The 26184-nt window shown below is 41.6% G+C and overlaps 1 protein-coding gene across 1 annotated transcript in view; it reads right to left on the minus strand.

Annotated features, from left to right (window-relative positions):
• SMYD3 (SET and MYND domain containing 3) overlaps window positions 1-26184 on the minus strand; it is a 714793-nt gene that overhangs the window by 158091 nt on the left and 530518 nt on the right. The gene's annotated exons all lie outside the window — the stretch shown is intronic.

Here is a 26184-nt window from a genome sequence, read left to right on the forward strand (position 1 = left end):
ACATTCATTTAAAAATCTATGTGTTGGGCTTCCCTGGTGGCACAGTGGTTGGGAGTCCGCCTGCCGATGCAGGGGACACGGGTTCGTGCCCCGGTCAGGGAAGACCCCACATGCCGCGGAGCGGCTGGGCCCGTGAGCCATGGCCACTGAGCCTGCGTGTCTGGAGCCTGTGCTCCGCAACGGGAGAGGCCACAACAGTGAGAGGCCCTCATACCACACACACACAAAAAAATCTATGTGTTGATAAATAATGCTTTTTTTTTGGGGGGGTGTACAAAACTAATTTAAAGCAAATTAAACTATGTATATCACTTGTTAAATGGACAAATTAAAATTTTGTCCTTATGTTATATGAATATTATTGATTTTGCAAATGTATTTTACTGTACAAGCTAGGTAATAAATAAAACAATCTTACTTAGGTAAACTACTTTATCACATCCCATATCACAATATACTTGGACATGTGTCCTTCTAGACCCTGGTACATTCAAGTACTGTTCCCACAACTTTGAAAGTGTCTGTCACATTTCAAGCTGTGGTCACAAATAGTGTACACTCGACATATAGAATACTCAGCATTGACTTGCCAAGGCTAAAATCAACATCAAGGCCAATGTCATAACTGAGGGAACAGCAATCATAAAATTGTGCTTCCTATTTTACACGTTTTCCAAGGTCAAACTACCAAATGTTAGCAAATGAGGATTCACAGAATGAAGCCCCTTTAGATAAAATGTTTGCTTTCTAAAATCCACCCGTATTTTCATTTTTCTAAGGGCTTTACTCACAGGGGAACTTATTATATCTTCAACAGTTGTCCTTGATAATCAAAAGCAAAACAGGAATGATAATCACAAATTTGCCCATTGTTCTTTCCCTGAGGATATTACCTAGCATTTCACCTCCTTATAAGTCATCTGATGAAAAAAGCACTTACTATAGATGTCCGTCAAGTATGTATAAAAATATAAAGCCCTGGAACATGATTTCCATTGTTTAACTTCCCTCCCACATCCTGAGGCTCAGAACTACTATGATATTCTTAAATTATAAAATTTAACTTATTATAGAATATTGTTGTAGGTTTCCATAGCTCTGACATAAGAGTCTTTTCTGTTAAAAATTTCATTTAGTCATGCTCTTATCCAAAAAGTTTATAATCACAATGAATTCAACTTTTTTCCACAGAGCACACTTAAAGATTCTTTTGTTCAACTCGAATTTCTAAAAATGTTCTCTTACCTGATAATCTAGTTTCACCATTCTCTTTCCATGTAATTGGAGCAAAAATCTACCCGTGGGCAGTGCCAGTATTCCTCACTGTAATTTTTCTGAGTTTCAGTACTAAATTCCTAAATGAAATATGCTAGGTGGTGAGTATCACCTGACTGAGGCTGAATGGAATACAGCAGTGTGTGCCTCAAATCAAGTTAATTGATTTTCCATCAAGTTAACGGAGAAAAGAAAACTGCAGAAAAATATTCCACGTGAAAGATAATACTGAACACTAACCCACTGCTTAATGTAATCCCCAAACGAAAGATAAATTCAAGTGTGAGCTGAGGTTATGCTCACTATGTAGAAATTAAGGTGAATATTCTTTCCAGGAGAAAATTTGGCAGGCGAGGGTTTGTCATACTGATCATACTTGACATCTCAGGGACTGAAACCCCAGAAGCATGTATTTCACATTAGAGCACGTGAAGTGTGCATGACTCATCTGCAAGCTGCACGGGCCTGCACCAGGGTGTTTTGGGGACTAGTGCCTGGAGCTGTTTCTGGCAAGCAGTGGCCACAGATGAGGGAGCATCTCAGTGGGTCAATCCTTCTGTGGCTTCCCAAGCCTACCCAATCCCTGGACACTGCCCAATGACCCACGTGAGCGGAAGCCAGGAAAGAAAGGACACCAGACTAGAGAGTCACAACTCTGGTTATGTAGTCCAGAGGATGCAAGAAATTAGACTCTGAGAAATTAGACTCTGAGGTTAGACAGTCTCTCTTGTGATCTCTCAAGGTGTGCTCCTTTATTTTCAGAAATATAGAAGCAAGTAAAAGAGAAAATAAACCATGGCTTCATTCCCACCCGCACCCCAACCCTTTCTCTAAGAGGTAATCAGTCCTTCCCCGCTTCCACCAGCCACTCTTACAGACAGACAGATACACAACAGATGGGTGAGACTTCAATGCAAGGACTCGATGTGATTATTTGTCCTTTCTTCTGGTGCCATATTAAATTAAACAGCATAATGAATACATAAATGGTACTCTTCCCAGCCTCTCTCCTGACCAGGCGCCTGAGTTGGTGATGATGAAACACCGGCATGCACCCTGCACCACTTCAGTAGTGCCCTACAGAGATTCGTAAGGGAAGACCCCTTGTCCCATTCAGAGTTCATCAGAATGTGAAGAGGAGGGGATTTGAAAGGCAGATTAAATACATCTTTTCTTCTATAACGTGTATTGCTGAAAGTAAAGTCTGATAGACTCTTCCTGGCTAGTCAGTGGGACTACTTAGTAGGAAAGCAATATAGAAGCATGAGCTTTAAAAAGATAGACAAGCCCCGGGCGAGGGAGAGAAGCTGACTGCTGGGCTTGGATCTGGTCCTGATCAAATCTTCCAGTCTCTTCCCAGCCTCTTCTGAAAAGTCTTCTCTCCTGGGAGGTCTCCGGTCTCACCCGGCTGGGGAGGGAGACCCCTTGGCCTTTGTTCCTGCATGCTGTCCACATACTCACTCCCACACTCGGCACAGGATATTACAGCTATTTCTGTATACTTGACTTCCAAGAGAGTAGAACTTCTACATTATTCTTTTTTTCCTCCTGGCTCAGACATGTCTGACACACTGTGTTCAAAAACTGTTTGTTTAATATTAGTGGCTTTGTTAGCCTTTGTGACTTCTGTATAGAATTGTTAATAAACCAAGGCAGAACTTCCCAGCTGGCGCAGTGGTTGAGAATCTGCCTGCCATTGCAGGGGACATGGGTTCGAGCCCTGGTCCGGGAAGATCCCACACGCCGCGGAGCAACTAAGCCCATGCGCCACAACTACTGAGCCCGCGCTCTAGAGCCCGCGAGCCACAACTACTGAAGCCCACGTGCCTAAAGCCCGTGCTCGGCAACAAGAGAAGCCACCACAATGAGAAGCCCACGCACCGCAACGAAGACCCAAGGCAGCCAAAAATAAATAAATTTATTTTAAAAATGTAAAATATAAAATTATAAAAAAATGTATAAATAAACCAAGGCAATCATCACCATACAGCCAAAAAAAAAGTTCTCTTAACATCCTCCTCTCCTTCTCACTTTTCTCTCTCTCCCCATCTCCATTCCTTCCTACAACAAAGTCATAGTTGTAGGAGGTCACAGTGACTTACACAGACTAGGTTCTGGAACTCTAAGAAGATACAAGGTCAGAACACTGCCCTCAAGGACTCTGAGACCAGCAGGGGAGACAGCTGTATTAGTCAGTTAACAACATTCGAACTGTACTAGTGCCCAGCAGAGGGGTCACTAGCTCAGCTGGGGCAGGTCAGTGAAGGCTCACTGAAGAGCAGATGCCAGAGGAGGTACCTGGAATCTGGAGTCACGAGTGTAACTCAAACTTCTTATTCCTTATGTGACACAGTGGGAGAATATCAACTTAATTATAAACCCTAAAAATCTGGTTCCTTAGATTGAGGAAAACTGGCATAAACCTCATACCTACACAGACCCCTTTGACTTTCAAAAGTTAAAGGTGGTGACATCTGATAATAGTAGCTATTACAAAGTAAACACCAATAAGTAAAAGGAATAGGGGTCTAGGGTTTTGACACAGATTGTAGAAAATACCCACCACATTTCTTTCTTGGTTTAAAAAGACTCACAAACCTCTAAAATGTGTCTTCTTCTCACTCCATGTTGTGGAGAGGAGAAAAAAAGGCACAGTAGTATTAAAGATATTAAAAGTATTAAAAATATTTAAAAGGCACAGTAGTATTAAAGATATTAAAAGTATTAAAAATATTAAAGTAGTACCTAAAATACCATGATTTAATTGTTTTCTCTGAAGAGCCAGGAAGGATATACTTCAATTAAAAAAAAAGAAAGAAAGAAAGCAAAGAAAAAGAACCAGAAAGGAGATGTAGGAAGGGCTGAACGCAGGCCAGGGGGACTCAGGAGGAGGGCGGCCTGGGTAGGGATGACCTCAACGCTTTCCTCCACCACTTGCTGAGGCTGTGTGAAAATCATACTACTGAACTCACAGTTTTCCAGCACAGAAAAGCCTTTACGAAAGCCAAATGTGTAGCCTGAGAGACATCTGACATTTCTGTGGTGCCCTTTGAAGGCCTTCTCATCTTATCTTGTCTACTTCTCCAGCCTCTCACCAACAAGCTATTAGTACTTTAGCTTCATTTTAAGAACGAGGAAAAGCAAGCTAAGAGAAATACATGTGCTATTCTCTGGTACACATTCACCGGCTCTCACAAAGCAGCAGAATGTAGTTTGTCTTAGCAGAAAACTCAGGCCCGAAGGAATTATATACAGGACAGATTGGGAGAAGGGGGTAAGCGAAAGGCGAGGTCTGGAACAGTGTTGCAGCCGGGGCCTTCAGAATTAGAGATTTATTCACTCATTTATTAAGGGCCTATTATGCACCAAGGCACCGCCAGCAAGGAGCAAAAACTACCCCTTTCACCACTTTGCCTGGTGACCCAAGTGAAATAAGAATGTAAAAAATGTCACATTTCTCTCCAGTTCTGACAAAGTTTGGCCTCCCTCAGCCAAAGATTATTTTCCTGACTATTGGCCATATCTCTTTGCAAGTCACTCTGTCAAAATACAAGTTGCAATGACGCAGGGCAGCACTCTAATCTGTCAGCTCAATTTAGAAACACATGAGACGGCTGGTCTTCCACGGCCCTGGGTGGCGCACTGGCCCCCCCACCCTCTGATCATTCACACGAAGGATTGCTGGGGATTACTGAAGACCAGCTGGGCGACGTAAATTAAAATGGGTGGCCTTTGAAGTTTCCACTCTTCCATTGTTTGACTGCAGCCAGCCGCCCTTACCAAATTAGCGCCACAAAGAAAGGGATGCTCGCTCCCCAATACAGGCTGGAAAGATCAATCAGCTACAAAAGAGGAAGCAGCTAAGGAAGAAGGAGAAAAGGAGGCCTTGATACCTTGTCACGTGACTGTCACGGTATTTGTAGGCATTCACACAGGGAAGGATCTGAGACAGAGTACGGAAAAGACTCTTCCTTCCCACATGGCCCTCCTGCCATCTTCCTCCCAAATAAGCATGATTGTGGTCTCTTGTTTCACGGATGCCTTCTGCCTTCGCACCTGATCCCATTTAAAAACATACGGAATCTGTGGGCTTCCCTGGTGGGGCAGATGGTTGGGAGTCCGCCTGCCGATGCAGGGGACGCGGGTTCGTGCCCCGGTCCGGGAGGATCCCGCGTGCCGCGGAGTGGCTGGGCCCGTGGGCCGTGGCCGCTGGGCCTGCGCGTCCGGAGCCTGTGCTCCGCAACGGGAGAGGCCACAGCAGTGAGAGGCCCGCGTACCGCAAAAAAAAAAAAAAAAAAAAAAAACCACATAAGGAATCTGTATTTTTTATGTGGGGTGAAATGTGCTAACTTACGTGTCTGCATTTCTACGCTATTGGCCCATTAGTTTAGATTAGGAAAAGCCAAAAATAAAAGACCAGAATTTACCAGAAAGTTATAATCCTGAGGAATTGTGCAGATTAAGTGAGATAATACATGCAGGCCTCCGAATGGCTCCTGGCACACGGGAAGCTTGGTAAATAGTAGCAAAATCATTATTATTACCCAGTTCATCAACTATAAGACAGACTCAATAATTAGTAAGATGCACCACTAAGAAAAACCACTAACAAACTATATTATGCTATTAGCCGTAAAACAGATTCCAATTTCAGAGAGGTAAAACTGTGAAAAATATGAACCTTGGGATTAATGAAATACAACATCACTATGTACAGCTCTAGGTTCCCGGAAGAATGTAAATAGAGGTCTATACAGCTGGTACTGGGGGACATACAGGACGTCTGTGTCAGCACAGCCACATCAGGCCCTGAGTTTCTGACCTCCCAGAAACCCTCCCACTAACAGACTGGGCTGCTCTGGGTTGGGAGACTCTTAGCATCACCCGAAGGCATTCACCACTGTCAGTTCATTGTTCGCCATCCTCTGAATCAGTCATCATAAAACAGACTACCATAAGTCACTCAAAACCCGAAGTACAACCCCGGTATAAAGTTACATCGCTTGCGCCAAGTCAATGGTCTTGCCAAATCTGGCTACGCTCTGGAGGTGACCTAATGCACATATGTTCCCAGTATCTTCTTTCAGTACTCAGTTAAGCAGTGCAATTTTCCCTGGAATGGAATTTAAATTAGTTACTTTAAAACCCAAGTTCACATTTTCCCCCACCTACCACATAGCTCTCTCTAAATAACCAAGTGAAAGCGTTTATGAGGATACATTGGGTAGAGACACTGCAGACGGATTTCAAAGTCACTCATCATTATCCTGACAAGTCATACAGATAGGTATTGTATGCTCCGGAATCTTAGCTGGTTATTTTTCAAGGAGAGTACTGGCCTTCAAGACAACACGTAAGGAACTGAAGAAAGACATACAAAGACGTATATAGAAACTACACAGGACATGAAGAAAACCAGGGCACGTTGCTTCTGCAACACCCTTGTTACCTAAATGCCAAGGAGTGGGCAATCTTCTATAGCACCAGCCAGAGTCTTTGGTGGCCAAGAGCCCACTGCATTCCTTGGCTATACAAATATCTGAGAGTAAATTGTCCACTCAATGTTCATTTTATCACAATTTTCATATACTCTTCAGATATCTTTTTAAGAATACCTTTAGATGACCATAGACAAAACCTAACTTTTAAAAATCAGAATATGCTGCCTGTGGTCTGGCCATTAAAACTCCTCACTTCCTTTGCATCGTCCTTTATAATGATCACTCTCAGAGTTGCCTCCACAAAGAAGAAACATCCGAGCTTCCTAATTTGTGAGATTCAACAGTCCGCCTTCATGATCACAAAAGAGTCAAGTTTTCCTTTTCTTAAGTTATACAGATTTAATTAGATTTTTTTAAAATAAAAAATAAAATTCCAAATGATTCTTTCTTTCCCTCCAGCCTATTTTGCATATTCTCTCTCCTCATTTTCCAGCAACATCTAAATGCAAAACAGAACATATTCACTAAAGGAAACAGTTGATAATTAAAGCAAATATAAATGAATTTGCATATGTGAGGCTTCCAACTTTGAATTCAGAGACAGTGAATAGCATAACAGTCCAAATGAGAATTAATCTGAAGTTTGCAGAAAAAATTTAGTTAAATCAATGGCAGGAAAAGAAATTTGGTTTCAAAGGAAATAACACACAAACATCCCTAAGTGAAGATTATTACTGTAAAGCATATCTGAAAGGAAAAAATAAACCAAAGCATTATCAGTAAAAGAGAAGTCCAAAAAAACTGAAATGCAAGGATCATTTTAGGAAATGGAGCAAAAATGAAATAGAAAAGAAAAAGGCATGAAAAGAAGATTAAGGAAACAGTAAGTTGACAATAAACAAGTTTCAAAGACTCACAGTAAAGAGAAGTATAAGAATTACTGATTGCCAGTATGTATTTGGCTTGTCATGAAAAAAATAAAAGATTGACAAGGATAGAAAAAAGATACAATGATTTTACATGGCTGCCTGATAATAATTCAGTCCAATAAGTCAGAGAGTTTATTTTCAGAAGCAAATCAATAAAGAGGCAGCTTATAGGTAAATGGGGAGAGTATTGGGTGATGGGCACCACTGTTCCCACTGTTCTACTGAACAGACTGTGATACAGGCTCCCCAGATGCTCCTGCTAATGACTAAAGAAAGGTGTCCCTCCCTGCTTCCACCATGGCTAGCATTCTGTGCAAAAGAAACATTGAAAGTCAACATGCTCTAATGATATGTTTCGTAGTACAGTGTAGACAGAGCAAGTTTTCACTAAGCTAGAGGCAGATAGAGCATTGGCTACACACAACAGCAGAGGGCTGTAAAAACTCTTCCTAAATGAGCCTCAACTCCCCAAATGCCCTCAACCACATAGAGCGTGTCATGTCCCAACCAAAGCCTTCTTAATATCTCCAACTACCTTTCCTTACGCAGGGGTCAGCACATACCTAGACGCTATATCAAGGTGAAGACTAAATATCTTTAGTTTTAGTAAGGCACTAGGATCAAAACAGAAAGCCAGTTATTAGATAGAATAGGTAGCAATTAGAGGCTGAGCAGGAATAAGAATCTAAAACAAAGGAACTTGGTAGGCATGTAATCATGAAATCCCCAAAACATCCCAGAAAGTGATAAAAATAAATACCTTTGGGTAAAGTGTTGTTTCCCCAAAGAGGAATTCAAGATAGTTAGACCTCTTTGGTCATAATATAAACTATTATCAGTGTATTAGGAGAAAGAAACAAAGTAAGGTGACATTTTTTTTTCTTCCATATTTAAATTTACTACATTGGGAAACTTGTCTACACATTGATATACTGGATTCCAACTATAAGAAATCTTTAAATAAACTAAAAATTTTTTTCAGGATATTAGTCTGAGCAGAGGAGGTAGGGATAGAAAATTTAAGAAAACGAGCTCACATGTAGGGCTCAGTTTTAAAGAACGAAACTAACAAAAACTCTGCTTATAGTTTCTGAATTATATTCTGTGATTAGTTTGTGGCCTGTTCTTCAACCACAGTGCTACATATCACAGATGAAGCCTAGCAGCTCAACACCAAGTAAGGCTAAAATGTGTTTAGTAAATTGTACCTACTGAGGCCAACAGAACTTTAGAAACATTTTCAACAATGATTTTTGTTGAAATTAAAAAAAAAAAGATTTTCTGTTTAATGTTTTTGGAACACAATAATCCTCTTTACCTTGAATAATTAAAAATAAAAGAGCTAACGGATGTAATACTGATCTTGGGTGGCCTTGGCCTGCAGTGGCTTGAAGCAGGGTTTCAGCTCCCGGCCAGAGGTTGAGGTTGGGTCGCGGCAGTGAGAGAACCAAATCCTAGCCGCTAGACAAGTGGTCAGTGACAAAGCCCTGGCCCTTTGGCTTTGCAGAAAAGAATTCCCACAAAGATGGAAAGTTGTGAAACAAGTAAAGTGTTTATTAGGAGAAAAAAAGAGTGTAGTATGTGTGGACAGACACATGGGCAGACTCAAAGAGAGAGTCGCACTCTCCTGGTAGTTTAAATCACTTATATGGGGCATTTCTTCTGGGTTTCCTTTGGCCAATCATTCTGATTTGCCTGGTTCATAGTCCGTATTTGGTAATATCTCAGGATCCTCCCATGTGTGCGAGTACATCTCTCAGCCATGATGGATTCTATCGAAGAGGCCTATGGGTAGGCCTTACTATGGGGTGGTGCCCCCTCCCTTTTTGATCTCCAAGGACCTTTCTAGTCGGGAAGGTCTTCTTGACTTCAAGAATGATAAATATGTGGTCTCTTATCTTCTATCTGGGCAGGGCCCAGCCTCCTCTCTCAATTGGCTTGCTATTCTCATCTTGGAGTATCGTCCACAGAGAACCAATCTCCAATTGCTCTCCCGGGGGCGGGGCGGGGGACAGACAATCTACCTTCTGCCTCAATACTTTTAAGTGAAAAGAAACTACCATGTAACACATTAGGCATAATACCTTTACATGTTAATGCAGGGATGTGATTAAATCAGAGATAAGTGGTCAAATCCTGAGAGATCAACACTGTAATTACGAAAAGTATATTTCTCCTTAGACTTTACACATTTGCCCTGGTATAAATATTTGTAGTGGTCACATACTGCTAATCTTTCCCAGACGAGTGTTTTAAAGATGCTAGGTAAAATGCAGTTGGTAACTCTTTTCCTGAGCTGCTGTTCAGTGGCAATTAAATAAATCAAGGATGCAGATCAAATGAGACAGATACAGGAGTCAATGTAGAACCAAGGCAAAAAGGTAAGCGAAGGAAAGTGGTAGTTCATTCCAGATTCAGTTACCAGTCAGGTCATATCTCTGTAGCACCTCTCACATTCATCCTTTTCTTTCCATTTCCACTACTTCTTGGACCTTCAACGATCTTTTTTTCGCAACTTTCCAAGGTAGGCTCTCTGCACCCCCTCCCACCCATCTTTTTCCACTCCATTCTTTAAACTGCCACCAGATAAAGAGAAATATGAGATCCACCTAGTGGCTGCAGAATAAGGACAAAATTCTTTAGCATGACATTAAAGGTCCTCAATCTATCCTCATCCCTCCTTTCCACCACACCCAGCCCTCACTGTCTGTTTCAGTTACACTGGTCTCTTTGTCATCCCTCAGTTGTGTCCTGTACTCAGGTGGTGTTACGTTTTTGTTAACACTGTTTCCTCTTTAAACAAATTCTTCCCTCACGATCTGAGTTGCTCATAATTTTATTCATCCTGCAAGACCCAGCTTAGGTGGCAACTCCTTCAAGAAGCTTTCTTATAACCTATTAATTTTACTTCTCTATACTCTCCTAGCCTTTATTCATACAGCATTTATCACATTCTACTTTGAATTGAAGCTGATTATGTAAAATCAATCTCTATACTAGACTATAAGCAACTGAATACAACGAGTTACATCTCTTAAGCACTTTGTGGCATTTACTTGTTAATATGTCTTTTCTATTTCAATAATCCATAAATTTCTTGAGGTCATGATCCACACCTCCCTTTAAAAATATTTTAAATAAAAAATTAAATACATATTTAAAATATAAATATAATACTTAATATAAATCTATGTCAAGGTTCCATTTACCCACTGAATAAACAGAAATTACCTAGAGCTTCCCATATTGGTAGAACAGTACAATAGCTTTTGTGCTCCCCCCATCTCATTCATTCCCTCTCCATCTTCCAGTGATAATCAAAATCTTAATTTTGTGTTGCTTATTCCCTTGTTTTTATGATAGTTCATCCCATATGCATGTATCCCTAAACAACATATTGTTTATTTTTGCACGCTTTTGGTTTCTTATGAACAGAATCATATCGCGTTTACGGTTGCAACTTGCATGTGTTTGTTTTTGTTTTTTTGGTTCAACATTATGCTCCTAAGATTCGCATACACTGATGCGTGTAGCTGTAGTTCATTCATTTTCACTACCTAAGAGAACCTCCTGCAAAGGAGCTCTGGGAGGCACATATGTGAAAAATGTCCATAGTAACATCCTTTGTAAACGTAAAAACTGCAAATGACCCAAGTGTTCCTTACCAGGAGGCTAGGCAAATAAATCATGATATTTTCTACACTTGCACTTACTAATGTGTCTGGCATACTGTAAGCCTCCATGAGTATTTTCTGAATAGATAAATGGACTTGAGGAAAGACATACAACTGATTCACCATGGCCTCCTCCTCCGAGCCCAACACATGCTTAGAGGCTCAGTACTGAGGCTGGCACTGGAAAATACTCATAAACTGACAACTCAGATAATTTGCGCTGAGCAAGTGAGAGAACAAAATGGAAACTGTGACGTGGGAATGCCTACCACAAGCTAGGTGGACGGAGTGTTACCTTTGATAGTGTTAATTCTACCTGCTTACTTTTGAGTTCCTACAAACCACTGTGGTTCATAAGTATCCCTCTCTCCCTCTGCAACCCTCCTTCTCCCCCACCTCCTCTATCTCCTTTGCTACTCCCTTCTTCTGGATGAATCTGCTCTGGTATACCTGGGAAGGATTTAGGGATGGTGGTAAGAATTGACTTTCGAATTTCCCTTCTCTGCCGACCCGTCTCAAGCTCTGACTCAGTCCAATGATAATTACATTCTGTTGGGCAATGATTTGTCTCTCACTGTGTCACCATTTGAACACTGTATACCCATTTTAAGGCAGTTGAGCTACCCTGCTTATTTCCTTTTTAACATATTTGATGTCAGCTCTTGAGCAAAACCAACCCCCTAGAAAAATGATCACCATCCCAGCATGCTATTAGTCTACTTCTCATTTTACTGAAATAGAAACTACTCCTCAGGATAACACTGCCGGTAAAGATGCCAGGGAAGACAAATTACACCAAACCAAATGAGTATGCGTTTATCTGCAGCGCTTAGTCAATTACTTTCAAAGAACTGGTATAGAAAATAATGAAAAGGAATTAAAGCCAAGACTTTAAAGACAGTAAAGACTGTCAACTACAGACAAGTTTTTCCATGAATTTCAGTATTATTAACGGAAGTTCATCTCACTTTGAATTGCCTTCCTCATTTTACCATGGTCATAATTTAGACCTATTTAGCCAAAAAAAAAAGGCAGGGGTGCCTGTGGAAAGAAAGGAAGGGAAAAGGTCATTATTCTGACACACTAGATATACAAATAAATGCTACACATCATCCTTTCCTTCACTTCTGCTTCGTCATTAAATCTCCCTCCTCCCCCTTTCCCATTGCTGCACTAGATTCACTTCCTCTTCCACACTTCCCTTGCCTCTTTTTTTTGTTTTGTTTTGTTTTTTGCGGTACGCGGGCCTCTCACTGATGTGGCCTCTCCCGTTGCGGAGCACAGGCTCCGGACGCGCAGGCTCAGCGGCCATGGCTCACGGGCCCAGCCGCTCCGCGGCATGTGGGATCTTCCCGGACCGGGGCACAAATCCGTGTCCCCTGCATCGGCAGGCAGACTCTCAACCACTGTGCCACCAGGGAAGCCCCCCTTGCCTCTCTTGATAAAGATCCTTGGAAGGGGTTAAAGAGTGGCCGGTCCTTACTCTTTAACTTCAACTTTCCTTTGGGCAAGGCTTTTCCTTTCTAATTTGAGTTATGATTTCACTGCAAATAATTCAACTCTTTCTATTACACTCTGGCTCTTTCCTAGGGTTGCTGTATTTCTTACATGTGCTTTAGCTAATGCACACCCTCTGCTCCCGATATATTGCTACTATATTTGGGTAGGTTCAAAATCCTTCTTCAAACAAAATATATCTGTCATATAAACATTGTCTCCTCCACATACTTCAGTCAAATCTAGTAGCTTCCCTGACCTTTTTGTCTGACTCTCCCAGAAATCCTCCTTATCTAACTCTCTTAGGTAAGCCTGCTAAATGCAGGATATCTGGAAAAGACATAACTTACCTTTCTAATTACTTTCTCTCTCAAAGCCTTAGGAAGTAATAAGGGAAATCTTTACTTCGGATTTAATTTCACTCCAAAATGTAGAATTGTGTGGTTAGGTAAAAATGACAGGATTCCTGCCCCAAAAAAGGACAGTCTAATGACAGAGTTCACAACAGCCAAGGTAGGGGCTCTGGATGTAATTATTACAGAGACTTTAGGAAAAGAAGGGAAACTAATATTCTGAATGGCTACAGTGAGTCAGGCACTATGTGAGGTGCTTTCACTCATCCTTCTACCTGTACAAAAGTTAGGGAAAGTTAATATCAACCTCACTTTACAGATGAGGAGACTAACGCTTAGAAAGGCCTAATGCCGGTGTCAGGATTTGAATCCGGAGTTTTCTGGTCCTCTCACTCTGAAGCAGGACAAGTTAAAGTTGACGGCATCTTAAGAGGGGTGAAGGCCTGACAACACAACGGCACACAAGGCAGGCGGCTGCACAGTCTGCTCCCACATTCTTCCCCACCTTCCCTCCTAGCACTTGCCATACATCTCCCTTCCCCCAGCCACAGAGAGCATCGTACTGTTCTCTAAAGCGATGTGCTAATGAATGACTCTGTGCCTTCCTGCAGGTTGTTTCTTCTGTCTGAAATGCCCCTGCTTCTTTCTTCATCTATTTATCTCCTATTCCAGACCCCAGCTCAAGGGTCACATCCCTCAGGAAGCTTTTCCTCACCTGGTTCCAGTCTGATTTAGATGTACTTCCTGCATAGCAAGGTACACACCCCTCCAAAGCACTTATCCCACTGGACCATAATTGCTCATTTATTTGATGGTTTCCCCTAGTAAGCTGTAAAGTTACTCCTGGAGGGGAGGAGCCACATCGTATTCCATTTTGTATCACTAGCATATAGTGAATGCCTGATTCATCAAGGAAGAAAACTGGGACAACTGGACAGAAATCAGAGGGTAGTCCAACTGGTATACGCATACAGAAAATCTGTAAGAGCTGGACTGTCCATCTCACGGACCGGCGTTCAAGCAGAAGCTAGATAATAACCCATCGTGGGTGGTAAAGAACTCCTAACACCATGTGCGGAGTGGTGCAGGTGAGCTAGCACACCCATTCTAGCTCAGATGGTCTGTAGTTCCTGACGACTCCTGACCAAGTTCTCTGATGAAGATGAGCTGACGTCTCAGAAGCTACCATGGCACGATACCAAGAAGACAGACACAGGAGTCAGAAAACCTGGGTCCTAGCCCTGACTCCACTCTGTGACTTTAGGGAGATGCGTCATTTCATCTCACTTTCTCCATTTATAAAATCAAAGGTGAAAAGAGAGTTGGGTAAAGGCGTCCAACTGGATGGCCTCTCAAATGCCTTCCTACTCAAAGAAAGGCTTCCTGTTTGTTTTCCCATCATTTGCTGTGTTCTTATGCAACCTATTGATACCAGTGCCCAAAGCCCTCTGCCCATCTATCTTGCACCTAAACTTTTTTCTCTGTCTGATGGCTCTTTTTCTAAATAATAAGGTATGATATGCATAGAAAAAATTGAGTAAAACCTACATATTTTATTTGAGTGCACTGGACAGGATGACTCCTGGAAAAAAAGTTAGTAAAACAAATGAATGCAGGTCAAATCCAAGTCCAAGGGGACACTGGTATTGACTTACAAAATTTAATCAGCTGCACTACAGTAGACACTTAGTATTCATGAATTTTACACTTGCATATGTGATGCCGAAGGTACATGATACATGATCATTTGTAATTTTATTGAGAAAGATATTTGACTCCTTGCTCTAAGGCTGATGTCCACAGGAAAAGGTCCATTACCTAGTGACTGATTCATAGGCTCTGTTATTCTTGGCTTTTGTAATGAAAGCAGAAACTTGGGTAAAATGGAACAAACTTTTTTCTGTCTGAAAATGATCCTGATGTGAAAATTAACTGATAGTGCTGGTGACAGAAGTGAATCAGTCTATAGAATAGCCAGAAATTAGCTTTATAAATTACTTTAATCCTGAATTTATGGAATCATTACATATCTGGGTTACTTAACTTTTTCAATTATACTTTACATTTTTCAGGGAGAGAAAGGGAGAATTACATGTTATATGGCATATTTACATTTGGAGATTTACAACTGCCCTGGGACATATTCCATATGAATGCCAAAGGTCTCCTCTGTGGTATTTAGCCCCTTAAAATGGCAACAGTAAAAAAAAAAAAAAAAAATTCCCCCCCTCCCCAAATCAACTCAGTTTAGTGAAATGCTACCAGATGTCTCTGAAAATTACTGAGGGAAGGCAGAGTTAGATAAGGTTTAAGTGTTTGTAGGTATCTGAAAAGAACTGAAGATAATCACAAACTAGGGTTCATTAACTACTCAATTTTCTCTCAGGCACAACAACAAAGAAGTTTCAAATGCTTCTTTGCAGAGCTGCACAGGCTCATTCTAAACTGAGTCAACCCTGATTTCTAAGAACGTAATTTTGAACCAAATGATTTTCTTGAGTTTTCCACTTTTCCCCCATCAGCTGGCTAAGAGAAGATATCTGGGCTATAACTTCATTTTTAAAGGGAATGAGTCTTTAGAGAACACTTCATCTTGTCAGCATTTTGGATCTAAATTTCCTTCTCATCCTTTCACCCTACAGTATCAGCTTGCATAAGACACAAAGTAAAACGCACAGCTGTGAACATACAAGATGGCTAAGGAGGGCAAAGCAGACAAGTTGCTAATTAGCTCTCCAAACTGGACACTCAAACATAGCAATCATCATACTCTCCTACCTGATATTTCTGGAAGAGTTTATGTAAGTAATGGAAAATTTAAATGCCGTCATATAATTCTACATTTTCCCACTCTAGCTCTGAACAATGTTCTGGCTGTTAAGATGCATGACCTATTGCAGTGGTTTTCACACTGTGCCCTCAGGAACCCCTGGAGACAGGGAGAGAGAGGAGGTAGAATCAGGAGAGGTCCCACGTCCCCTAAATCCATTTTACTACAATTCATCTTTATTATGAGAATGGAAGCTCCATGAAAGCAAGGATATCTACCTGTTTTCTTCACTGACATATTCAACAAAAACTTTTGAATGTACAAGTGAAAGGATGGATGAATTGTATGCTTAAGACACCCAGGCACTGTCCTGGTGTTTTCACAGCCACCCTCTGAAGCAGGTACAGTGGTTATCTTCCTTTTACAGATTAGGCACCCAGGCAATGTGGTTTCAGAGTCTCAATTCAATCAAATACTGCACCACACTATACAGCCTCCCACGTGGCCCAGCAGCTTTTTCTCATCTACTTCACATAAGCTATTTCCCAGCACTAGACTAAAGAAAGGGTGGGTGGTAGAGAAAAAATATGCCTCAAAGCCATTGACTTGGAAGAGAGATCCAAAGGCTGCAAGTAACAAATCTCGCTCTTGCCGTTTTTACCGCCACCTCTGGGACTTCAAGCAAGTGGCTGAATTTCTCACTGCTTCAGGTTCCCTCATCTCTCTCCATCATTTATCTTGCAAGGGTACCAGACATGAAGCGATTAGAGAATCCTGACGTTGTCAGAAATACAATTTTGCTAACACTGGTTCCAGAACTGTGAAACAAGGGGAAGGACTAGGTGATCACTACACTCCTTCTAAAGTTCAATGCCTCCATGATGAAAAGACTTTGTGCAGGGCTGTCCCCATGGTTATTTTATTCTTGAACATCCTTTCTGACTGAGCAAGCCATATGGCTTTTGGTTCGGTTACCAGGCAGCCTGGCCAAGTTCCTATCAACATGTCAAGCAGATGAGGTGGAGGGGGGAGGAGAAACAGAACCCTGCATGTTGGTTGTGCTGAACGCTAAAGAGAAAACAGAGACACAAAATCTTGGGCCAAGGTTTGACCTCAACAGCTGCAAATCCAATCATCTCAGTGTTTCACTATGTTTCTAGAAACGTCCATGGAGGAAAAATCACAGTAGCCTTTAATATATGATAATGCCTCCCAAGGGCTTACTTCTGGTATGATGTTTTAAATACGTGACAAAACCCAAAAAGCTACAGTTTCAGATCTTGCCAGAAATTGGGATTTTACTTGAACTGTATAAGAGTCATGGGGAGCTTACTGGGTAAGACACGAAGTCCTTCTTTATAAGCTCTTATAAAAGTAGAAACTGTGGGATTGCTATACAGTTCCTGCTGCTGGCATTGTGTTCAGGAAAATAAAATGGTCCAAAGCCTGTTTTATTTATTTATTTCAATGCAGAGATACTTTTATTTTTAATTTTTTAAAATACATCTTTATTGGAGTATAGTTGCTTCACAACGCTGTGTTAGTTTCTGTTGTACAACAAAGAGAATAAGCCATATGCATACATATGTCCCCATATCCCCTCCCTCTTGAGCCTCTCTCCTACCCTCCCTATCCCACCCCTCTAGGTGGTCACAACGCACCAAGCTGATCTCCCTGTGCTATGCGGCTGCTTCCCACTAGCTATCTATTTTACATTCGGTAGTGTGTACACGTCAATGCTACTCTCACTTCGCCCCAGCTTCCCCTCCCTCCCCACCCGTATCCTCAAGTCCATTCTCTCTTTGTCTGCGCCTTTGTAACTGCCCTGCCACTAGGTCCAGCAGTACCTTTTTTTTAGATTCCATATATATGCATTAGCATATAGTATTTGTTTTTCTCTTTCTGACTTCACTCTGTATGACAGACTCTAGGTCCATCCACCTCACTACAAATAACTCAATTTCGTTTCTTTTTATGGCTGAGTAATATTCCATTGTATATATGTGCCTCATTTTCTTTACCCATTCATGTGTCGATGGACATTTAGGCTGCTTCCATGTCCTGGCTACTGAAAATAGTGCTGCAATGAACATTTTGGTACACGTCTCTTTCTGAATTACAGTTTTCTCAGGGTATATGCCCAGTAGTGGGATTGCTGGGTCATATGGTAGTTCTATTTTTAGTTTTTTAAGGAACCTCCATACTGTTCTCCATAGTGGCTGTATCAATTTACATTCCCACCAACAGTGCAGGAAGGTTCCCTTTTCTCCACACTCTCTCCAACATTTATTATTTCTAGATTTTTTGATAATGGCCATTCTGACTGGTGTGAGGTGACACCTCATTGTAGTTTTGATTTGCATTTCTCTAATAATTAGTGATGTTGAGCATCTTTTCCTATGTCTCTTGGCCATCTGTATGTCTTCCCTGGTGAAATGTCTATTTAGGTCTTCCATTCATTTTATCATTGGGTTGTTTGTTTTTTTGATGTTGAGTTCCATGAGCTGTTTGTATATTTTGGAAATTAATCCTTTGTCCATAGTTTCATTTGCAAATATTTTCTCCTATTCTGAGGGCTGTGTTTTCATTTTGTTTATGGTTTCCTTTGCTGTGCAAAAGCTTTTAAGTTTAATTAGGTCCCATTTGTTTACTTTTGTTTTTATTTTCATTACTCTAGGAGGTGGGTCAAAAAAGATCTTGCTGTGGTTTATGTCAAAGAGTGTTTTTTCTATGTTTTCCTCTAAGAGTTTTATAGTGTCTGGTCTTAACATTTAGATGTTTAATCCATTTGGAGTTTATTTTTGTGTATGGTGTTAGGAAGTATTGCAATTTCATTCTTTTACATGTAGCTGTCCAGTTTTCCCAGCACCACTTATTGAAGAGGCTGTCTCTTCTCCATTGTATGTTCTTGCCTCCTTTGTCGTAACTTAGGTGACCACATATGCGCGGGTTTATCCCTGGGCTGTCTATCCTGTACCATTGATCTATATTTCTCTTTTTGTGCCAGTACCATACTCTCTTCATTACTGTAGTTTTGTAGTATATTTTGAAGGTGGGGAGCCTGATTCTTCCAGCTCCATTTTTCTTTCTCAAGATTGTTTTGGCTATTCAGGGTCTTTTGTTCTTCCATACAAATTGTAAAATTTTTGTTCTAATTCTGTGAAGAATGCCATTGGCAGTTCAATAGGGATTGCAGTGACTCTGTAGATTGCTTTGGGTAGTAGAGTCATTTTCCCAATATTGATTGCTGCACTCCAAGAACATAGTATATTTCTCCACCTGTTTATGTCATCTTTGATTTCTTTCATCAGTGTTTTATAGCTTTCTGAGTACAAGTCTTTTGCCTCCTTGGGTAGGTTACTCCTAAGTATTTTATTCTTTTTGTTTTGTGATGGGAAGTGGGATCGTTTCCTTAATTTCTCTTTCTGAGTTTTTGTTGTTAGTGTATAGGAATGCCAGAGATTTCTGTGCATTAACTTTGTATCCTGCAACTTTACCAAATTCATTGATTAGCTCTGGTAGTTTTCTGGTGGCATCTTTAGGATTCTCTATGTATAGTATCATGTCATCTGCAAACAGTGACAGTTTTACTTCTTCTTTTCCAATTTGTATTCCTTTTATTTCTTTTTCTTCTCTGATTGCTGTGGCTAGGTCTTTCAAAACTATGTTGAATAAGAGTGGCGAGAGTGGATATCCTCGTCTTGTTCCTGATCTTAGTGGAAATGCTTTCAGTTTTTCACAAAGCTCTGTTTTAAAAACAAGATGAGATTTCCAGTTTCTGGCCCAACATGTAAGGAGCTTAGAGGTCGCCACTCCATCCTAACAACAAGTAAAAAGTTGAACAAATGAAAAAATCCATGATTCTTCTCAAAACTGTCAGAGAAGTGAGGTCACAGGGCAGACTGCTGCCCCAAAACTGGAGAGACAGTTGCAGAGAATCACAACCTACAGGAAGCAGAAACCTCCAGGGGAACCAGTGCTGGCACAGGAAAACCTAAACTGTAATTGACAAATTGCTGGAGGCTCAATGTGGGCAAATCTGAGACTGAAAAACTCCAGGGGACCCAGTGACAGGGGACCCCATACCTTTGTGAATTTTACCTCCAAGAGCTCTACCAGGTCCTCACAGTGAATACTGGAGAAAAATCCTTTCATGCTTCTGGCAGAGGAAGGGGAAAAGGAACCATGTTGACAAACACCACGGAATTCTGTTCTTCACAAGGCCTGGCCTTGGGTGAAGCTATTCACCACAGCCTACCCCTGCTGGAGTTTTATCAGAGCCTAAATGCCCCGGGGAAGGGAAATACCCTACTCCATCTTGAATGCTTTAGCCATCTTGTCCCACCTGGGAGGGGGGATAAAACTGAGAAGCACAGTGAAGTCCACAGCCCAGGGTACATGCTCACCCAAAGACTGAGACCTAACCACAGGGCTACAGAACGCTTCCCAGTCCCTCACACCTTGTGAAAGGCCTACTTAGAGCAGTTCCTTTTATCCTCTGCCTCACGTCTGCCTTTCAACCAAAAATGACAAGGCATAATAGAAAGCAAAAAACACAGTTTGAACAGACTGAACAAGCATGAGAACCAGAATCAGGTGTGGTAGCTATACTGGAATTATCAGACAAGGAATTTTTAAATATTGATTAATATGCTAAGGGCTTTAATGGAAAAAGTAGACAACATGTAAGAATAGATGGATAATGTAAGCAGAGAGATGGAAATTCTAAGAAAGAGTCAAAAAGTAATGCTAGAGATGAAACACAATGTAACAAAAATGAAGAATGCCTTTGATGGACACAGCTAAGGAAAAAAATAAATCTCTGAACTTGAGGATATGACAATAGAAACTTCCAAAATGGAAAAGCAAAGGAAAAAAAAAAAAAAGAACAGAATATCCAAGAATTGTGGGGCAGCCATAAAAGGTGTAACAAATGTGTAATGGGAACACCAGAAGGAGAAGAGAGAAAGAAACAGAAGCAATCAATGCTTGAAGCAATAATGAATGAGAATTTTCCCCAAATTAATGTCAAACATCAAACCACACCTCCAGAAGCTCAAAGAGCCCCAAGCAGGATAAATGCCCAAAAAACTACTCCTAAACATACCATATCTAAGCTTGAGAAAATCAAAGAGAAAGAAAAAATCTTGAAAGAGCCGGAAGAAAAAAGAACCTTACCTATAGAGGAATAGGAAAAGAATTCATCTGACTTCTCCTCAGAAACCATGCAAGCAAGACAGTGGAGTTGAAATATTTAAAATATTGAGAGAAAAAAAAAAAATCACCAACCTAGGCTTTCTCAGACAAAGAAAAATTTAGGGAGTGTGTTTCCAGTAGACCCATCTTGCAAAAAATGTTGAAAGAGTCTTCAGAGAAAAGGAAAATGATGTAGGTCAGAAAACTGGATCTACATAAAAAAAGGGAGAGCAACAAGTGAAGGTAAAATAAAACTTTTATCTTTCTTACTTTTAATTGATTTAACAAACAAAAGTTTGTTCAAAATAATAACAACAATGTAGTCAATTATGTATGCTTATATGTAAGTGATGCGAATGACAGCAATTACACAAAGAACAGGGAGGAGAAATAAGGATTATTTTGTTATTATAAGGTACTCATACTATCCATGAAGTGGTACAGAGTTATTTGAAAGTTGACTTGGATTAGTTGTTAAATATATATTGCAAACTCTAGGGCAACCACTAAAAAAAAAGTTTTAAAAGACATATAATTGATATGCTAAGAAAAGAGAGAAAACAGTATCATATAAAATACAGCTTTTTTATAACTTCCAAAACCTGGAAGCAACCAAGATGCCTTTCAGTAGGTGAGTAGATAAACAAACTGTGGTACATCCAGACAATAAAATAGTCAGTGCTCAAAAGAAATGAGCTACCAAGCCATGAAAGACACGGGGGAAAGTTAAATGTGTATTATTTACTAAGCGATGAAGCTGATTTGAAAAGGCAACATGATGATTCCAACTATATGACATTCTGGAAAAGGCAAAACTACGGAGACAGTGAAAAGATCAGTGTTGCCACAGGTTAACGGGGAGGGAAGGATGAATAGGCAGAACACGTAGGGTTTTTAGGGCAGTGAATCTACTCTGTATGATACTATAAGGGTTGATACATGCCATTAAACATCTGTCCAAACCCACAGAATGTACAACACCAAGAGTGAATGCTAAGGATGTGTCAGTACAGGTTCACTGACTGTAACAAACGTACCACTGTAGAGGGGGTGTCAGTAGTGAGGTTGTGCTTGTGTGGGGAACCCTCTGCACTTTCTGTACAATTTTGCCATGAACCTAAAACTGCTCTAAAAAATAAAGTTTGTTTAAAAAAGATGATTTTCAGGAGCATATTCACTAAAGCCTTGACAACCACTTTCCTCCTTCTTTCTTCTTCTTCATCACGATGATTATTTTCCTGCGTTATTTAGCTATTCTTAGCAAGAAAACAATATATACATACTAAAATGTGAAAAACAGAGGAAAAAAGAAAAATTACCAAGAGTTTTCCAACTGGGACTACAATTATGGATTATTTTCTTCTAAGCTTTTTTCTAGGCATAGATGAAAAAAACAATCTGCTTAGCTCTGGCTGCTAAAGATCTGGCCCTTGGGGAGACAGACCTTTAGATAAGCCAACACCCCTATATTCTCCTCACTCTCAACCTCTGCTGCGCCTGAGGTCTGGGGCTCGCTCCGGAATCTGTAACTGCATATGACCGGGCACTGCCCCTGGTTATAGGGAGTAGAGGGGCGGGTTTTATGCAGTCTCTCAAACACTCCTTCTCCTTCAAGCTCCCACGTCAACCCATCCTCCTCAACCCGGCTTCTTCAATTTCTGAGCCTTTCCAGAGTTCTGCAGGAAATCTGCTGCTTCTCTTTGGCAGCCGCTGCTGCAGGCACTTAGATCTCACCGAGCCCTACCCTGTGAGTGCAGCCATCAGACCTCCGATGGCCTTCTGTCTTCATTGTTGGTGGACCACTGTTGTAGGTGACTGCTGGTCTCATCAGTTCTACTCACTCTTCCCATCACTGTCGGGGGATGGATGATTTTTGAGAGAAGAAAGAGGCTGAAAGGTCTTTATTCATAATTCTTTTTTTTGCGGTACGCGGGCCTCTCACTGTTGTGGCCTCTCCCGTTGCGGAGCACAGGCTCCGGACGCGCAGGCTCAGCGGCCATGGCTCACGGGCCCAGCCGCTCCGCGGCATGTGGGATCTTCCTGGACTGGGGCATGAACCCGTGTCCCCTGCATCGGCAGGCGGACTCTCAACCACTGCGCCACCAGGGAAGCCCCTAAGGTACTGGATTTTGAAGTCAGATACATGTGGGTTTACATCCTGGCTCTGACATCATTTAATCTCGTGACCTTGTTTAAGTTATTCAACCTTTCTGAAACTGAGCCTTCTCCACTATAGAACAGACATAATGATATCTATGTCACAAGTGGAGATGGTAGACACAAAACACACATTTCCCATATTCCAGTGAATAATTCTGTGCTGCCCGTGTCCCTCCTACGTTGTTACTTTGGGCCTTTTCAGGTCTCTTTCTCTTGCCGGTCACTAATGGAGGCTTAGTTCCAAGGGCTAGTGGAAGATGTCTCCACAGGCTGTTGAGGAAACGTGCCCTCTCCGCATCCCTGATCACGAGGGAAGCTGATAATATTCTATGTTAGAAAACTTTGAGACTTCCAGACTTCAGGGATTGCTACTGTGTCCTGTGAAAGCAACTTCTAAAAAGCATGCAATTCTGATTGTTTTCTCGGTTAATAACGTGTTACCCTGGTAGTACTATGAAAACTGATCTATTTCCCCCCAAATATAAGTGCTTGTGAATTCTCTTCATTAAATCAGAAGGGGAGGCAAGATAAAATAGAAATAAATCTGCAGAATTTATTTCAACTAATAAATTGAGAGCCTTGGATGAATTAAAACGAACACAGGGTCACTGTGAAAATTAATCTCAATAATGAATTAATGACTTCAGTAGACAGAACATAAATCATAGCAACAATGTAACAACTGCAACCACTTCTTCCAACAGTAGTGATGGGAATATTCTGCCAGAGCTTACAGTACACACGCTTTCAAGGCCTTAGCCAGGACCTCTCTCTACTACAGTCGGGGAAAAGCACAAGCAAAGCTCTCTCGTCTGAATCAGCTGAGCTTCTCAGCCAGGGTATCTGCCTGACCCTGTTCTCCCTGCTGAATTTGCCATCCTGTTGTAAATCGGTCAGCACGAACCCAGAAACGTACTCCGTTCATTTACTTAATAGCATACACCTCTTCACAGGGCAAAGGGTTTTGAGGAAATCCAAACTAACAGGGGAGGGGAAAAGGCCGGAAGTGTGGATTCCTCTGCTGGAGATAAATGGTACCTATCAAAGGCACACACAGATCCCTGAATAAATACCAAGAGCATTCCTCTGTGTTGTTTTAAAATTCAGACTACATTAAGAAAAGAGCAAGGTGACTTATGTTTCATCACACCACTAAGTCTTCACTCCGTCAGAACGCTATTAGCATTAATGGGAGACTTTATTCCCTCTCAAAGTACGTGTAAAAACCAAGTGTCTCTGAAAAGTATTATTTTGTTGGCATTTATCGTAGGAACGATCAAAACAACATAGAAAAATGTCAGTGTTTCGTTTCAATACCTAGTTGCCCCCCAAACTGGCTATTGCGCTATTTTAGTTTATACAATCTATTAACAGAACACACACTCTAGTCTGATTAGAATGCATTATCCTTCCTGAGGGAAAACCTGAAGCTCCTTTGTGGTAGGCCCTTGGTGTACACAGTCCGTGATACTTAAAACGACGCTGTGGGATAGGTTTCACTAACCCCACTTTTCAGAGGAGAAATCTCAAGCTTGGGAAGATTAAGAAACCTGTCCAAGGTGACATAGCTGGTAAGTGACTAAAAGAGATGCAGACTCCAAAGCCCAGCTGAAGTGTGCCATGCGCTGTCCTCTCTGTGTGGTCACCTCCAATCACTGAACCGCTTGCCCCGATGACTGCTGGTCTCACGGGGCCTCGGGGCACCACTGACCCCTCACTTCAACAGACCCAGGTGAGCAGGGGGCACTGATCTGAATGTATTCATGTCCTCGAACATCTTAATAATTCGTGATGTCAGATCGCTTTCTTGTCCTCACCTGTATCTCCTGAAAGCAGAGGTCAAGGAAATCAGATTTCGACTCCTTAGCATTATGCTGTATTTTCATTCCACTACTAGGTCACGGACACTTCAGCTGCTGGGTAAGTCTGGTTGGAGACATGCTTCTGAAGCCATAAGTGCGTTAATGTACATGAAGCTCTACCGTCAAGTCCAAAGGGTTCGAGGACAAGGACGAAGCGTTTGATGGCGATGGGACGGGGAGAACAGCACGGACTTTGGAATCTAACAGTTAGGATCTGCACCCTCCACCTTACAACCTGGTGATCTCAGGCAAACAGGTTAGCTAACCTCTCAAAGTTTAGTTTCCTCATCTGCACAATGTACAGAATGATGCTTACACTGCAGGCTGTGCTGTTCACCAACATCTGTTCCCAGGCTCAGCAGTGAACTAAGTTTCCAGGGCCAGGCTCGGTCACGTGGCTAAGCTTCTCCCCAGTGGAACACAAGTGAAAGCTTGGGGAGCTACTTCTGGGTCTAAGCCTCGAGACTGTGGGCTGGCCCCTCTGTGCTCTCTTTTCTCCTTCTTGGTGGGCAGAACCTACGACAAGCCCCTAAGGGATGGTGGAGAAACGCCATGGAAGGAACCCGGAGCAGAGCCCCAGCCATCTACTGGTGAGAAACAAACAAGCGTCTATCCCCTTCGAGCTGCTGAATTATTGTTGCGTCCCACTGTTACAGGAGCCTGGCCTTATGTTAACCAACAGAGTATTACCACCTGTCACAATGCCTGGCACAAAGCAGGCACTCAGTAGATAAATGATGACACCACTACTACCTTGACTACCACGCAAAGCACCTTACTGTCCACACAGGTTGCGTGGCTCCACGGCCGCAGACCCCACTGCTGCCCTCAGCTACGGGAAGGAAGAGTTATGAGATGAGGAAAAGCAAAGACAAAACTTCCACCTGAAGAGGAAAGAGCTTTAAGTTGTTTTCAAAGTGCACAGCACTGTGATAAAATAGCTATATGCTTTGCTGCTTTTGCTGGGGTGATCGTCATGTTTTTGAGGTTACAGCAGGAAAGTCTGCAGACACAGCACTAGAAGGAA

This window comes from Orcinus orca, chromosome 1 (assembly GCF_937001465.1).
Source record: "Orcinus orca chromosome 1, mOrcOrc1.1, whole genome shotgun sequence".
Lineage (NCBI taxonomy): Eukaryota > Metazoa > Chordata > Mammalia > Artiodactyla > Delphinidae > Orcinus > Orcinus orca.